This window comes from Chanodichthys erythropterus, chromosome 3 (assembly GCF_024489055.1).
Source record: "Chanodichthys erythropterus isolate Z2021 chromosome 3, ASM2448905v1, whole genome shotgun sequence".
In the NCBI taxonomy this organism is placed as follows: domain Eukaryota; kingdom Metazoa; phylum Chordata; class Actinopteri; order Cypriniformes; family Xenocyprididae; genus Chanodichthys; species Chanodichthys erythropterus.
In genome coordinates this window covers 55,039,502-55,054,762 of record NC_090223.1, presented here as the reverse complement: position 1 = coordinate 55,054,762, position 15,261 = coordinate 55,039,502, and the positions used below count along the sequence as shown (strand labels likewise).

Here is a 15,261-nt window from a genome sequence, read left to right as displayed (position 1 = left end):
TATTTTTACACTTCTCATAAATGACATAAAATCATTGTGTTTGCCACATTTGCTTTTACCAGTCAAATCAAGCTAAAATGAAACTTTGGGAACCCATTCACTTATGGACTTGCAGTGATTTTTTATTTTTTCTAAAACTTTTTGTTTGTGTTCATCTGAAGAACATTATATAAATCTGTAAAGTCAATGAGAGTATTTTCATATTTGGGTGAACTATATCCCTACAATAGACCAATTAAAACTATTGCTGGTTGTCAGTGTAATGTAAGGGTTTGACAAACATTCATGCTGGCTTTGGCTGGTCACCCATCATGCCTTACTGGTCATACTAGTTTACCTACAAAAATACCAGCTTAACCAGTTTCAGAAACAGATGTAACATTATCACTTTCAGGTGAGTCAAAGTTGAAAACTCAAATTATATTTTATTATTATTTTTTTAAATATACAAAAGCAATAATCAACAGACCAAAGCATAGACCTGACATAAATTAAACTTGACAAATCCTTAAACAAGAGACTCACCAAAGAAGAGGGTTAAATAAAGCCAAAGATACACACCAGTCAAAGGAAACATGTGGGCTATGAATACGCAACAGAACTAATGATACAAACAAGGAACACCTGAACACAATCAAGACAGGAATGGGGAAGATGAGGGACAGGAAACAATGAACAAGACTGGTCTATGAACAGGAAAAAACTTCAAATTAAAAGACATGACATAATAAAAGACAAGAACAAACATGACAACACACTAGCATTGCTCATCAAAAACCAGTAAAAGGAGTCATGAATTGAGAAATAAAACTTGTTCTTTTGACATATAAGAGGTCATTATGCTATAAAAGCATACTGCAAGTTTCAGATCTCAAAACTTCCTTGTTGGTCCAAAAACAAAAGTTTTACAAATGTTGTGAAGTTCTTTAGATGTAAAAGAGCATAATCTGTGCATACTGTCATAAATTATGTAGTCAGCATTCCATCTCTCTATCTGTTTATGCATCAGCACTGAGTTCACAGTCACATGCACATTGTTCCATTTAGTATCATGAAAAACTGCTATTCAAATTGTGATTTAATTATATACAGAAAGTGACCAAAAAGAGTGTTGCACTCTGGAAAAGTAAGTACTTGTATTTATTTGTTTAATTGGATTTATTTAATTTAAAAATGTATGTCATCATTTAAGGTCTAATGTTTATAAATGGCAGATCAACAGTTTTACTAGCTATTGCTGTCCTCAAAAAAACTGAGAATACTGATGTTCTAGCAACAATTTTCACCAGGGATTCTTTTTGTGGGACGTTCTAGACAGGCTGTCAGTCTGTGTATTATTGCTGCCTCACGTGCTCTTGGAATTATCATAAATACGAGTTTCCTAGGTAAAAAAAATTGCATAGGAACGCCTTCCCATTTCAACTTGATTGCAATGAGTTCGTAAAAGAAGTAGGAATTATCAAATTTGTGATAGCACGTGAAGGCAGCATTACTGGTGGGGATTTTACAGTGACTTCAGTGCAGATTACAGTGTTATGCCAGTAGGAGGTGACAAGTGACTGTCTTTATGATCGAGTCAGTAGACCATTTATTCACTCAAAAAAATGCTGATTCATTCAGGAACGGAACACAGTGTTGACATTTTTGACACCATCTTATGAGGCTCAACCCAAGTAGGGCTGCACCTAATAATTATTTTGATAATCGATTCATCTGTTTGATAATCAATTAATTTCTTGGATGAATCGATTAATCAGATGTAAAATCCCAAACTAATTAAGTATTAATACTTAAACTAATTAAGTATTAAAATAGCCATGTGAAAAAAGTCATGTGAAATCCCCTTAACCATTGAAAGGATACTATGAAAAAGATAATCGCTTCTGCATCTGTTTAACTATAAATGACAGATTAGCATATGTGGCAAAAGAAAGTAGTTACTCACAATAGTGTTTTTGGGTCATTCCATGTTTTTTTCTTTATTTCAATTTTTTTTTACACATTTGTTCTGTCGAACTGTTGTATAAAAGCAATATCACATGCATGCGTTATGGCTCTGTATCAGCAGAGCTGAGATTACCTGCGACCTAAGGATGAATCACTGCCGTGCTGATATTCAGTTTTCACGTGACATCACGCCCTTTTTTAGAACGCCCACCTCAACAGAGGCTTGTTAAGTCAACAAAGGCAGACAAACTGCTGTTAACAGTTTTTTCCAAAGGACAGCTGGTCTCTGGCCCACAGGAAGGAGAGCTTAATGATTAGTAAAAGAAAGCCAATGCAGCTTCTAAAAAAAAAAAAAAAACACTCCTACATAATCACATCTCAATGTCCTGCTGTCATGGTTGGCCACACCCAAGAAATGCTTCAGAATTATGTCAGATGTCTCCCAACATCTAAGAACCATAGTAATTAATCATCCCATATTAATTACACTAATTTCATTCCGCTTTTGGTGCAAAAACATTATATCAAACACACAGCAAACTTTTGTTATAATTGTATAGAGGGAAATAATATTGCAATAATTATCTATATCATTTTATTGCCCAGCCCTACCACAGAGCCATATCGTATGTGTGAAATTGCCCATTATATATATATATATATATATATATATACACACACACATGACAACTGTTCCTGTAAGGTTCATACATGAAGGTTCCTCTAAGGAGCCCTAGAATCAAAAATTGAATTTACCTTGGCATAGTTGAATAACATGGAAATGATATACAGTGAGTCTCAAACACCATTGTTTCCTCCTTCTTGTGTAAATCTCATTTGTTTAAAAGACCTCTGAAGAACAGGCGAATCTCAACATAACACAGACTGTTACATAACAGTCGGGATCATTAATATGTACGCCCCCAACATGCCAGCCCATGTTCAAGGCATTAGACAAGGGCAGCCAGTATTAACGTCTGGAGCTGTGCACAGCAGAATCATCAGACTAGGTAAGCAAGCAAGGACAATAGCGAAAAATGGCAGATGGAGCAATAATAACTGACATGATCCATGATAACATGATATTTTTAGTGATATTTGTAAATTGTTTTTATAAATGTTTCGTTAGCACGTTGCTAATGTACTGTTAAATGTGGCTAAATTTACCATCGTTTCTTACTGTATTCAAGAGAGCCGTCACTATTTTCATTTTTAAACACTTGCAGTCCGTATAATGCATTAACACAACTAGCACAGACTCAAACTCATTCAGAATCAAATGTAAACATCCAAATAAATACAATACTCACATGATCCGACGCATGCATGCAGTATGCATGACGAACATCTTGTAAAGATCCATTTGAGGAGTTATATTAGCTGTGTAAACTTTGTAAATGCGCTGTATTATAGTCGAGAGCTTGGAGGGAAGGGAGCGCGTGATTTAAAGGGGCCACAGCCTGAATCGGTGCATAGTTAATGATGCCCCAAAATAGGCAGTTAAAAAAATTGATTAAAAAAAATAATCTTTCAGGGGACTTATATTACATCTTGCAAAAACTGGTTCTAGGGCACCTTTCATTTATACAGTGAGACTATGCAGTGCTATTTTACATTTGATTATTAAATTCCTGTACCTGAATACTACTTACCTGTAAAATATAAAGCACTAATTATTTCATTTTTATCTTATATTATATTTATCTATGCTTGTAATTTGTTCATTATTTTCATTGCATATTCACTCACCTACAAAATCACCCGAATCATCCAAGAATGATTAATTCTTCCATATACAGCTATTCAAGTCATCTGGTGAAGACAATAAATGTATTTGTTAAGTCAACAGAGGCAGACAAACTGCTGTTAACAGTTTTCCCAAAGGACAGCTGGTCTCTGGGGAGGAGGGAGGAGAGCTTAATGATTATTAAAAGAAAGCCAATGCAGCTTCTAAAACAAAACACTCCTACATAATCACATCTCAATGTCCTGCTGTCATAGTTGGCCACACCCAATAAATACTTCAGAATTATTTAGTCTCCCAACATCTTAGAACCATAGTAATTAATCATCCCATATTTCCACTAATTACACTTGGCAATTTAAGTTATTTTCCTACATATATCTAATGATCTCTCTGAGCTGACTAAAACTGTCTTAAGAATAGCCTATATATATTAAAGGCAGTCTTTGAAGGGAGTGAATGCTGCACTGGGAACGGAGCCGTTTGAAGTTTTCTGACAACAAGGAAAAGTAAGGGAGCAAAAGAGAACACAGAATTTAAAGCTGATCAAAGCAGTCAAGGGTGAAGCACTAAAACAACGGCAGCAAAGAAATGAGACATCACATCAAATGTATTTCCTCAACTCAGAGACAGAGTGCTCAACTGCACACAGCCACAGGCATCTCTGTAATTTTCATGATTTCAAATTAACCCCATGTTACTGGTCATCCCTACAACTTTTGGGTTAGAAACCTACATTTATGTTACATTTTTACAAGTATCTTTAAGTTTCTCATGAAAGTAGCACAAATTTCTTTTGTTTTTTAAAAAATTTACATAGGTAAAACTTAATGACATAAGTTGTATTATTCACAGTGTTTGACATGAATGAAAGAATGATGTGAAATAGGATAGAATGACACACAGAGAGTTGGGGGGTGGTGGGGGTGGGGGTCTACCTCAGCAGTACAGTGCTGATTTGCAAGTACTGGCATAGGTTCAGCACTCACATTTAATTAATGTGCCGATCTCAGGAGACAACAGAACAGTGCAGCCAGACACCAGGCTCACAGTTATAAAACACTGACATGATGGAGAAGAACGTCTCTGATTGAAACATTATTGTGTTTATTTCATTTTTAAAAATGCCTGGTGTGCTTGCTGTGTGTTGTTTGTTCATCAAGTCAAGTCACCTTTGTTTATATAGCGCTTTTTACAATGCAGATTGTGTCAAAGCAACTTTATAGTGATAAAAAAAAACCTTGTAAAAACCTTGTACATTTCACCAGAGCACAGGAACACACACAAGTCTGGATTGACTACATCAAAGGCTTGAACACTTAGTGTAAGTCTTAAGATTCTAGACTGGCTCAGAAGGAAACACTCATTCTATCATAGAAGTGCTGCATCCCAACTCACTCATAAAGACAGATGCTAATGTGGTAAAACTTCAATTTTGTCTATTCTGTAAAACACCCTGTCTTAGCAAATATCTAAAGTACATAAGTGACCAAAACAACATTATCTAAACATCAGCTGATTTTAAATGCAATCGTTTAATTGATGGTCATCTTATACATAAGCCACCAGTGATCATAATTAGTCAACATGCAATATATCCATTACTGAATAATCAGAGACACATATGGCCAAGTAATTTTCATAAAGAGACTGTTAGCATTACAGAAAAAACATGATTCATAAAGTTAATTAAATAAACACAGATGGTGAGCATATTTTGCATAACCGATATGAATATTTTGGTAACACTTTTAAAAACGGTTCATTAGTTAACATTAGTTAACTACATTAGTTAACATGAACTAATAATGAACTGCACTTATACAGCATTTATTAATCTTTGTTAATGTTAATTTCAACATTTACTAATACATTATTTAAAGCTTGTTAACATTAGTTAATGCACTGTGAACTAACATGAACAAAGAATGAACAACTGTATTCTCATTAACTAACACTAACGAAGTAACACACTGTATTTGTACTAAATACAGTAACAAATGTATTGCTCATTGTTAGTTCATGTTAGTTAATCCATTAACTAATGTTTAACAAATGAACCGTATTGTAAAGTGTTACCAATATTTTCTTACAGACTACAGTCAGTAGAGTGTTGGACCAGAGGATTTTGCTATTTTGAATGAACTTTTAACCCCTCTCTCTATATTTAAAGACATTATCTAAATTTGGCATAATATCAGATGAGCGGTGTGATATCACTTAATAATAATGACCTATCACCAATTAAATGACATCTAACAGAGCAATAAAACAGAATGCAAAAAAAGTTAAAGGACAGAAGGAAGATCAGAATAAGGAAAACAATCTATGTGTGAGCATGACTGTGACTAAAGGGAATGAGAGTTGAGAGAAATTTCAATTCCAAAGGAAAAGAGAATGGCTCATAATAGGATCCCGTCTCTAAAGCTCAGCACTGTATTAAAAAAAAAAAAAAACCTCCAGCCAAGACATCTGAAATTCAGCCCACAAACCCATCACACTGATTTATGCTCTTAAAGTCAACATGATATAGCATTCTCAATCCATTTCACCTCTGTGATATAATAGATATACCATGATGTATTTCTAAGTGAAACAAGATATCCAGCAAGAAAATAATGTAGGGCTGAACTTGATTATATTTATCAGGATTTGATTGGATGGTGATTTCATGGCCACTATATATCAGAATGGAGTCAGAGCTGAATGTGAGTTTGCAGTGCAAACTCACAACTCACTACTCCCCTTCTAAAACACTATCAGCAACCACTTATGAGGATTTCTGACCAGAACGAGGAGCAAGGCTGAGGTCAAGTTGCTACTCCAGAGCTTTTCCAAGCATCATAAATGGTAACATTTTGTTTCTTATCAATCAATATTTGCTATTATTGTTGTAATCTTTATAATTTTTTTGCCATTAAATTTAAGAAAAAATATAAGTCAGCATTATCTACACAATGTTCAGGACATGATGTCGTAATAAATGAAATTAGTGGGGTGTGTAGTGCATGAAGGTCTCATGGGAGGCTGCCGGTAGAGCTTACCACGCCTACCGTATGTGTGTGAGGGAGTTCCTGAGACTGTCTAATTGAGCAGTCAGGAAGCACTAATGTAGTCTGCACACTGTGGAGTGAAGAACAGGATGCAGGACAGTGGGTGATGGCCTTATTCAGCCCACGGGACACAGGATGTGCTTATGAAAGGACTGAAAATACCTGAGTTCTGCAGGGAGTGTTCAATCTCCAAACAGAGCAGATCAAAAATAGATACATATTAATACAAGGGATACAAAACACATGCTGTTCATACAAGATGGACTGGCTAAAGAAGTAAAGCTCTAGGGATAAAAAGCATTTCTTAGATTCAATATGAAAAAGAAAGAAAGAAAGAAAGAAAGAAAGAAAGAAAGAAAGAAAGAAAGAAAGAAAGAAAGAAAGAAAGAAAGAAAGAAAGAAAGAAAGAAAGAAAGAAAGAAAGAAAGAAAGAAAGAAAGAGAAAGAAAGAAAGAAAGAAAGTATGTGCACTTACTAACTGCAATATCAGTTAGTAAGTGCACGTATATGAGTGCGTATACATGCAAATTCTTACCCCGATTATGCTTAATAAGCCAACAATGCATGTGGTCATGTAAATGCATTAACACGTTTTACTTTATCAGAGTAAAGTCATAAACGCTTAATCATAAACCGATCGACACAGCTACATTTTTGCCCCTTACCCCGATTTCTCCCAGCATGTAAACGCATTAACCTGTGTTCTGTCAGCTTATTGAAGTGCACATGTGTGATATGTGACAGGAAAGTGCCTTTATTATGGTGCGGATTTGATATACGGGAATTTGATATACGGGAAGAGGAAATATACCACAGAGTCCGACTGTTTCTCTCAAGAAATTATAAAAATGTGTTCTCATCTCTTTCAGAAGTGCCACAGTCAAAATGCTGCATCTGTAATGGCATGAGAGGAAAATATATGTTTCTGTAAGTTTTCCGTTGACATGTTGGAACAATGGTTGGAACAGTCTTCGGTTTTTAATGTTTTATATCACAACAGACATAACAAATGGAATACTCAGAGTCAGATACACGTATGATTACTTTTTGACATCACATCTGGGAAATAAACGGATTTATTAATACAGGCTTGTAAACGCGGTTTACTTGCATTGCTGGATTTTTGGTTTGCATGTAATCCGGGACAACCGTTTTTTTCAATAAGCTGATTTTTGTGAGTTATCGGTGTATTGGTGTGCATGTAAACATGCATAATTGCTCATCATCAAGCCATCCTAGGTGTATATGACCATCTTCTTTCAGTCAAACACAATTGGAGTAATATTAAATTATATTCTGGCTCTTCCAAGCTTTATAATGGGAGGGAAAAGCATCCGAGTTTTTGAAGCTCCAAAAAGTGCATCCATCATAAAAGTAATCCATACGGCTCCAGTGGGTTAATAAAGGCCTTCTGAATTGTAGTGATGTATTTTTGTAAGAAAAATATCCATATTTATAACTTTATAAACTAAAATCACTAGCGACCAGTAACGTCCCTCCGCACGTTCATGACAGAGTCGAGTTCCAGAGGAAGCGTGACGTATGACATAGCGTAAGCTCAGGTGAAAATTGACTGATCACGAATTAGAAAGTGTAAAACGAGAATCTCTCTTATTTCGATATAAGGAGATACATCAAACATTCAGGTCAGAGGTCACTCTTCCACCAGAACTAGGCTCATGTATGGCCGTTAGTGGAAGCCAGTGATTATAGTTTATAAAGTTATAAATATGGATATTTATAACCCATCGCTTTGCTTCAGAAGGTGTTTATTAACCCACTGGAGTCGTGTGGATTACATTTATGATGGATGGATGTGCTTTTTGGAGCTTCAAAAACTCTGCCTCTATTCAAAGCCATTACAAATCTGTGAAGAGCCAAGATATCATCACTCCGATTGTGTTTGTCTGAAAGCAGATATTCATATACACCTAGGATGGCTTGAGGATGAGTAAATCATGGAAAAATTTTCATGTTTGGGTGAACTATTTCTTTAAAATTTTAGCATTTCAGAAACGTTAAGAAACAATAGAAAATTATTGATTAAGTGTGTAATGATGATATTTATTAATTCAATATTTAATAATTCAATATACAGCATTCCAATAGTACAATAAATTGTTAAATATAATATCATCTCACTCAGGTGCTTCACTGATACTGATTTCAATGTTTCCTGCTTATCAATCATTAATTTCCTGTGAGCCCACACAAAGCCACCTGCCCAGGAAATGAGAACAACACAACCTCTATCAGACACGCACAGAGATGGACCACAGACAGAGCAATCACAGGTAATAAAGAGTGAACCCTTTCTCCAGAACCAAAGGATTCAGCTGCTGACACGCATTTGCCATCCAATTGGTTGTCATGCCAACATTTGCCAACACTAACGGGAAGAAACCCAGGGATGAATTGGAATGAAACAATGTGTGGCAATCTGAGAGTGAAGAGGGGTAAACAGTTATCCAAACATAATAGGAACATGGCAGTTTTAGCAGCTTTGGAAATGTGAAAAAGGAAACACAGTTAAGGCCCGTTCACACCAAGAACGATAACCATAACGATAACTATAACATAACTTTATTAGAATCCACAACAATGCACAATATCATTCTGTTTATTCTAAGCACGCACTGCAGTTTTGTCGTCTGTCACTTTTAAATACCCAAGCTCTTTTAAACAGGATGGCTTCTGATTGGCTGTCAAAAAATCATTCTGAAAGTAATTTCAACAAATTTGTGTCGTTATCGTTATAGCTGTGGTATGAACTCTGCTATTCTTTTACATTTAGAATGATTTTTAGAACTATATTTTTCTTGTTATCACCATAGTTATTGTCCTTGGTGTGAATGGGCCTATATATGCACTGTTAACTAAAACTAACCTGATACTCAAATATGAGGAAAATGACCTAACCACCTGCTTTTGGGCCAAGACGATGGGAATGGCTCCAGCATCCTCGTGATCCTATGACAAGCTCTTTGGAGAATGCATGGATGGATGGATGGATGGACTTAACCACCAAATATGACTTAGTGCTATAGTGCTATCCAACCAGAACTAGATGAAGAGCTGATCCTCCAAGATCCTCCTAGCTGTTCAGAAAGCATATAATGCCATCTTGCCTAGATCTGCGAACTCGTGACAACATCATCATGTTATCATATCACTATCATGCTAGAAATAGACTGTGGTCCTATTTGTCAGACTGAGGGAACATTCTGATTTTAACCATGAACTCACAGACCTTTCTGTTGGTGTGTCCCGGGATGAAAGAGTGAGGGATTAGGAAAGCAATCTTTATAATGGAGAAGACTAGAGCTCAATCAATCAGCAAATACCACATCTGACTGCTGAAGGAGAGACAAGGGGCCTGATTCACAAAACATTTTTAACAATAACATTCCTCTTAACTGTTATTTTCTTATTTGAAGTTGAAGTTTAGAATACTTCGTATTCCCAAAAACATTTCTCACGAATGTTCTTATCTTTTTTCTTGAGATTGTTTTAAAGGGGTGGCTGATTATGATTTCACTTTTTTAACTTTAGTTAGTGTGTAATGTTGCTATTCGAGCATAAACAACATCTGCAAAGTTACAATGCTCAAAGCTCAATGCAAAGGGAGATATTTTCTTTTACAGAAATCACTTTTTAAGGACAACAACAAACAGCTTGTAGGGACTACATCAAGCTTCTTCCCGGGTTGGTGACATCACTAGCCCTAAAGTTTAAATAAACCCCGCCCTCCGAGAACATGCAACAAAAGGGGTGAGGCCATGTTGGGCCGCTTTAGAGAAGAGGAAGAGTTGTCGTAATAGAATGTTGTTACCATGCCGTCATTTTACTCCGGACTGTTTCACAAATGAGGATCAATTCAAGGCTGGATTAACACAAAAGATTAACATGATGGCACATGCTAGTCGATGAGTTGAATCAACTTCACAGCAACTACATAAATTTATCCTCTAACCATTCAGAAACGTTCAGATGTATTCTAAAGGTTGTAGCTTCTTCCTGAGTCTCTCCATCAGTGTCTGACTCCGGTTTGAACAATGTAAGGCGGAACACAGTTACTGACAATCACCATTTTGGATGCGTGAGATTCTCCAGCTTTGTTGTTGTTGAGCAACCGAAGCGCAAGCTGATTAAGCTCTGCCCTCTTCTAAAAAATGAGCAGCAGCTCATTTGAATTTAAAGGGACACACAATGTGTTTTTGCTTATAGCTTTCATCTTTGACAAGCTATAATAAATGATCTGTGTGGTATTTTGAGCTGAAACTTCACAAACACATTCTGGGGACACCAGTGACTTACTTTTCCAAGATTACATCTTGTAAAAGGGGCATAATAGGTCCCCTTTAAAGACTTAAAAAGAAAAACATCAAAATAATTTTAATTCCTGAAAAGAATGTTCTTTAAAATCATAGCAAATAACCTCTAACAAGTTAGGATGTCCTCCAACTTGTCTTAAATCCCTAAAGGTAAAATGTTTAATGAATTTATTAGGATGTTTCAAATATTAAGCATTACAACATAACATTGGTTACATTACGCACATCCCTAGTAATAGTAATATGTATGTATCCTACATATAATATGTTTATTATAACTATTATTAGGGATGTGCACCAGTACACCAAAAATAGGTAATGTAATCAATAAGCGGTTGTGATTATGCGTGACATGACTTTTTGCTGATTTCGTTATTTGGTAAAACTCTAAAAAAAAATATTAAAACCTTTATCTGTACAATTATGACATCTTGGCACTCAGCATTCAGCTCACATGAGAGCACCTATACACTGGACACGTTCACTCTAGCAGCGCAAATACACACACACACACACACACACACACACACACACACACACACACACACACACACACACACACACACACACACACACACACACACACACACACACACACACACACACACACACACACACACACACACACTTACACACACGCACACACTTGAGAAAGATGTGTCGTGACGAACAATTATTAGGCAATCTACAGGCAGTGCAAAAGGACAGCCATGTGTTTTTCATTCAGTTGATCAGAGAGTCTTTCACAAGAATCGCCAAACATGTTCTTACCAAAATATTTTAGAACTTCCTAAGAATTTTTAACTGCTATAAGAAACATTCTTATAAACGTCTTCTAACAATATATCTTAAGAAATTTCTTTATTAATTTCTTAAGATTTTTGTGAATCTGGCCCTAGATAACAGAAGATACGAATGCTAAATGAAAGCAAGTAGAAGAATGAGGAATGTGTATGAAATTAAGTACTGCAAAAATAGAAGGACTGATATCTCTATACCGACATCTCAGTTGGCCAGACAAACTTAGCTTAAAGGTGGGTCATAAATTAACTGTTCATAGAGCATTCTCACTTGAAACAGAGTACTTCGCTATTTTAGCAAACTTTAGCCAAAAAAAAAGTAGTATTATAATCAAGATGAGTGAAAAATTATTTAAAATTACAAATGACACAATTGTCAACATAGACCAAATGTGTGACTGCAGATATACACTGATTTTTTTCTTTAGCCTAATCAGATACATCCCCAATGTTTGTATATTTTATTCTACTTACAGAAAAATGTGTCTTATAATGGTTAAAGGAACACAACAGATCTAGAAGTATGAGCTGTAGATATGTTCAGTACTCACGATTTAGATCCAAGACCTTCAGTAAAAGAGAGATAACAGCAGAAACTGAATGAATTCCACCTGCTCACCTTCCATTAACCTCACCTGATGCTCAGAGTAAAAGCTGAAGATTTACAGCCAGCTCTGATGTATCATGCAACAGCTAGACTCAGATTAGCGAGGAGATGCTAAGCACCATGTCGGACAACCCACAGCCTAGCAACCGCAGATTGAGCCCAAACAAAATGCCATCTTGCCAGACACACAGAAGGTCTGTAGTAAATCTGAGAATGCTCAGTGAAAAGCACTCAAAAGAGTCACATGCACTTCCTGGTCAAAATGCTTGTGTTGCCAAGATATTATTGTAAACACAAATGACAAAGAACAAACAAACACTATGACATTTTTCAACCCGTTCTTATTCCCAATGCGTCTAAAACTGAAGCATGGTCAAGACACCAACAGGCATTATTGTTGAACTAGGAACTCCATTGCTTTCAGTTGTTTGCCTTAAGAGTAATTTCTTGCATTTGTAAAAGTGACCAAAAAAAAAGTACAAAAAGTACAAAAGTATTACAAACTCCTGTTGCTTTCAAAGTCTTCTGAAGCCATACAGTGAGGAATGATGATGCAATCGGTCACAAGACCACATGGAGCCAATGGTATTTCACAATCAAAGCTGATGTAATGCTCCTTCATTTTGTAATCTTGATCATGATTGTTGCCATTTGAGTCATTTGAGATTTTTTTTTTTCATGTCATCAGAATTATTGCACAAATCAAGACAAACACTCAAGACTCACACGCATGTTTTTTATCTACTCCTCTAGTTCCCTTATTTATAATATTATCATATAAATTAACACAATCTCTATATTATGAAAACTGGTAAGAAAAAAAAAAAAAACTTCTCTCAAATGCTAAAACAGTGAACATCATAATAGTAAATCCAATAGTTACAAATTATTTTTTTTTTCTTTTAAATGCAAATCAATATTAGGAGAATATTATATTAATAAAAGCTGGATGACTAAATGGCATGCTATTAATTTTTAGAATATATTGTATGGTGGAGAAAATGCTGTATTACTGTTACTACAAATAAAGCCACATCCGATTATGCCATGTTAGTGACCTGACAGAAAAGTGTTGTCAAAATCATGGTATTGAAATGGTATACTGGAGGGAAAAAAAAACAACAAAAAAAACAAGACTGATAACTGATTAGTTTTCGATAAAAGTATCCAAACAGTTGCTCATCTATCTAATAAAATATGTAACATATATTAAAGGCAGCGTCTTTGGCGTTTCCATGGTTTCTACGTAAGTAAATCAAGGGTAGTGAGGATATGACGTCATTGACAGGCGATGCAATGATACGGACCATTACACTGGTTAAAACAGCTGATTTCTCTGGATTGTTGGAAACGTTATTGGAAACATTTGGGATAGTGTAAGTTCACAAATCAACAAAATATATAACATTGTTCTAGTGGTTTTTAGATATTTGAATCTAAAAGTCTTACATATTATGTCTTTAAGTTTTTATTATTTAAACTTTGGTCTAGTCTTTTTCATCCACAATACTGCAAGTTGATATAGTCACAGTTAGGTGTTTAATGATGTCAGTGTTGTCTTAGTCATGGAAAAAGCGTTGTAAATAAACATCTGGTTATAGTTTTTGTTAACGAAATTAACACCAATTTGAGCATTACAGTGGATGGGGATGGTGAACACCTGTGGGTCTTTTCACCTTTGGGTCTGTTCCCACACAAAGCAATCAAATGGTTTTGGAACACTTGGGATATTTGTAATTTCCGAATAATGGCTGTTATATCCTATATTGTTTTATATTGACAAATTAGGGGTTGCATTAGGTGCTCTGAAAATGTCTTAATTATGTAATGTAAATTAATTTATTGTAGCTGTTTAAATTGAAAATCATACTTTAAAATATATATAGCATAATGACAAAATTATACCTCAATATATAATTTCACGATGATAAAATTCCCATGCCCTTCATGTCTGTGTATTGACTGCAAAGGTTTATTAAAAAGCAATAAATCTCCTAGTTCATAAATATAGCATTGTCTAAGGGTACCTTTAGCCTCTTAATAGTGACACTAAAGGTGTTTTTTAATCCAAAAGTTACGTTAAGTTTAGCTTCTACTTTTTATTTCGTATTTATTTTGTCTTTAAAATGTAAATGCATAGAATATAAATTATCCAGAAACTATTGCAATAATCTGAAATCAACATGGAATGCTCATATAAGGAAGTCACTGCTTAGGAAAAGGGTTTCTATCAGTAGAGCTTCCTCCCCATTCTGTGGTCAGAGGTTTCTGAGAGCGAGGGCAGGTAGATGTGACCATAAAGGATATCAACACCCTCAGGATAACTGCTCTGCTCTCAGAACTAGAACACATCACTGCTATGAAATCACACAAAATATGACTAAAGCAGACAAACACACAATGCAGGGATCTACAAACCTGTAAGTGGATTTGAAGAGTGAACATAATCAGATGACTAATCTGAGCAGAACAGAAACTGAGATAAAAAGATGCAGAGCGAGAGTCCAGGTGCAATCAGCGCTTAGGTCTCGGCCCACTTTAGCTCTGACATGACTGTTTTATTACGTAATAAAACACACCTGCTCTGCTGCACAGTGCCAGAAATTTATACACCAAAAACTATGCACTAAAACACATATACTGTACACAAATACACCCTTCATATGTACCAAAAAAACCCAAAAGAAAAGAAAAGAAAAGAAAAGAGTATGTTAGACAAAACCATCTGCATTTGCATGCTTAAGGACACCACATGCTCTGTGGCCTCACTACAAAA

The 15,261-nt window shown here is 35.5% G+C and overlaps 1 protein-coding gene across 15 annotated transcripts in view; it reads right to left on the bottom strand.

Moving 5' to 3' along the window:
* Positions 1–15,261, bottom strand: part of tex2 (testis expressed 2) — a 44,977-nt gene that overhangs the window by 17,462 nt on the left and 12,254 nt on the right. For 2 of the 15 annotated variants that reach the window (XM_067382831.1, XM_067382830.1), the window contains one exon: positions 3,697–3,759. The exons of 2 other annotated variants lie outside the window; for them this stretch is intronic. The gene's annotated coding sequence lies outside the window, so the exon portion shown is untranslated. 11 more of the 15 variants (XM_067382836.1, XM_067382837.1, XM_067382835.1 and 8 more) reach the window with 11 other exon arrangements.